This window comes from Geospiza fortis, unplaced genomic scaffold, assembly GCF_000277835.1.
Source record: "Geospiza fortis unplaced genomic scaffold, GeoFor_1.0 scaffold201, whole genome shotgun sequence".
Taxonomy (NCBI): domain Eukaryota; kingdom Metazoa; phylum Chordata; class Aves; order Passeriformes; family Thraupidae; genus Geospiza; species Geospiza fortis.
Window position 1 is genome coordinate 1,332,589 of NW_005054440.1, and position 3,293 is coordinate 1,335,881.

Consider the following 3,293-nt stretch of genomic DNA (forward strand, 5'->3'; position numbering starts at 1 on the left):
CAAAATCTGACACAACCATTTTGATTTCTCCTGCAGCTCGAAGAACTGGGGCAGGTGTATATGTGTGCAGAGGTCTGTACCAGCATCCAAGCTGTTATCTACTTAGTAACACTGGTCTATGAGCTTCAGCAGTCAGATCATTAGGTGATGGCAGCCAGTGTGCACTCACTGAAGTCAGGGTGAAATCCCAGCTGAGGCTCCTATTTCTACATTCCAGAATCTGTAGGTTTCTCTTTTGAGCTGTCAAAGCCAGGCACACTGTATAGTGAATAGAAACTTGTTTCTTTCAAAGCAAAACAAATAAAAACTATGGCGAACAAAATGACGTGACTCATTAGTTAAAATCCCCCAAGAAAACATACTCTTTACCTAAATCAGCAGTGGCAGCTATTAATAATCCTGCCAGGTGTTACAGGAAGCCTTTGAAGTATACTGAGATCTCCACTTAAAGGTCTCCTGGTAACACATCTACTGCAGCATTTTAAAAATGAGCCTTACACTCAGTTAAGCCTTTTTAATCTTTATTTGTAATGACTGAAGTGATTTATCTAGGCTTCAACAGTTCGTTAGTTTTAATGGTGGATACTGGGAATTGGCAGATTACTGTAGCCAGGTGTCAGCAGTGTCTAGGGGAAAGAAAATACTGAATGCAAGTCACAGGACAGTAAGGAAAGAGGTGAGCGTCATGTCAATGTTGTAGACAGTTGTTTAAACATGTTTGTAATGCTTCACCATCACTCAAATAACTCCAAATAAACAGACATGGATTTTGCAGAGCTGAGGAAGAAGGAATGTAGCAAGCGTGCTCATACTTCCGAAGTGTGAAAGGTTACAAGCATTAAAACCACATTTGGTTTTCACTCAACTCTGGCTCTGGCAAAATTCAACGTAAATGGGCATTTGAGCAAGCAAGGTGCAGACTTCAATCATCACCCTAACGGCAGGATGTCTGCAGGGTGCCATGTGTACAGACATGAGGGAAAACAGATAAAACTGAAAGTCACAGCCATCTTTCATATGTATTTCCCAATCAGTCAAAGCATACAAAAACTATCTCCATTTGTAATGAAGCCCCACAAATTGTAAATTCCTCAGAAGATATATTATTTAAATACACTAAAGACAAACATGGATAAAGGTATTTTAGGGAACTTTTGTACTGTAAGCAATTTCCAAGTCAAGTCTTTATTATATAAAGGGAGAAGTCTCAAATGAAGCATTTATATGATAAAATTAAAAATGGAACTACTGCATTAAAAAAGTATTCTTTTCAAGAACACCCCAGTTATACCCTCCTTCTCATCAAGTACTTTAAAAAGCTCTGAACTGTTGGATAGGGAACTTGTCCAGCCAGTTATGTTGCGCCCAACCTGAACAAAGAGAAGAAGCCCACTTCTAGTGGCCCCCTGGTAACCATGTTCACATCACATTGACTTTGTAGCAGATAACAACTGCTCATGGTCAAGTAACACACCCAGACAGAAGCTCTGCTCTCTTGTGTCAATCACAATCAAAAAACCCCAAACCTCTTCGTCAACAAAGGTCAGAAAGTCTCTCAGAAAGACTTCCAAACAGAAAACACACCCCAGATATGCCTCAGTGGGGTTTTTCCTGCCACTGTCTTCATGGAGGATGAGTGCACCTACATTATACTGTGCAACCATCCATTAACAGACAGTTGTATGCAGACCTGCCTCTAAGCAAATCTTTGGGATCACCATAAATTTGCACACTCTACAACAGAGAATGCCTATTTAAAACCATGTGACAACATTTAAAAAACTGAAATGGTCAACTGCTGCGTCACTTACTGATTGTATCACCTTCTTTTTTTTTTTAATCTATGCTTGTTTGCTATGCTCAGTAGTGGAATGCTGGACTTGCCAGCCTGCCAAGCCATCTCCAAAACTCTGGTTTAATCTTTACTATTAATCTTTACCATTAATACCATTCACACTCATCACATGCTCATTTGTTCTTGCAACTTAACCTCTGTATTATTATGAATCACAGCTTCAAAGACAGCTGGTGAAAGGTAGAGTGGTCAGCAGATTTTTCCTTGCTGGCAGGACTTCAACTGCCCACTCTCCTTAGGCTCTTTGCTGGTTTTCTTACTATTGTGAGTTCAATACTTCCTTCTGCTTACCTAATATGCCTATGGCCTCTACCCCAGCTATATCCAAATGCCAATGAGTTCTTCACTGTACCTTCTATGGCAATCACAGAGTTGCAAAGCAGCTGAGGTTGGAAAGAACATCTGGTGGTTCTCTTTTCCAACTCCCTGCTCAAGCAGGGCCACATAGAACTGGTTGCTTTTTTAATACCTCTAAAAAGGGAAAAAATAGTCTTATTTCTAGTGCATAGTTGAAGAATCAAACTGAATGATTAGGGATTTGCCAAGGAACTTACAGAACAGAAACTATAATTTTGATTCACAATAAGCCTTACTCAATATCACTGGGCACTTTAGACTATTCTTGCCTGATGGTGGTACAGGCTGAGTAAAAAGGATAAAATGCTGAAAAAACAAGTCCAGTGAGCAATCTGATGGTGGTAATTCAAATATCACAGTTTTATTTGCTCAGCACATTGTTTTTCATGTGTAGAAAGCAGCTAAATGAAGAAATCTGATGACCTAGAAAAAAAAATAAGCCAGAGGAAGGAACAAAGGAAGAAATAAAGGACTGAAGCAGAAAAATGTTGGAGGTGAGCAGCTTATTGCGCAAGACTCAGACCGCTACACATTCTAGCTCGACAACCTGTGCATTTTCCAGTCTCATGAAGTCCAGCAGTTGAGGTTTGGCCAAAGCACACCACCTGCAGTAGGAACCAGGCTTGTCTGAAGACTATCAAGGCAACGTCATTGTCCTCGGACAGAACAGGGAAGGAAGATGAACAGAGGGCCTGGGTAGCCTGAGGAGCAGGGGTTGTAAGGCTTTTTACAGCAGACAGGCAGAGCAAGGCAGATTCAATTTAAGAGTCAGCTCTGTGTGAATGAGATACTCTGCTGACTCCCTTGATGGGCCACGCTAGCTCTTCCTGGCATCTTTCTCAAGATCACTCCTGAGACGCCACTCATTCGTTCTTAGGATCATTTTCAAGTCTAAATGTTAAAAAAGTAATGTAAGTGTACTTTTAAAATAATATCTACAGCTGCCGTTTTCGTTTGTCTACCTGTCCTCCGGTAATGTGACACATTCCCTATTCCCTTCGCTGCTCCTGAGCTGCAGAGCAGCACACCAGCGGGCAGCTTGGGGCCATGCCGGCGCCGTGCCTGTGCCCTGCCCGGCGGA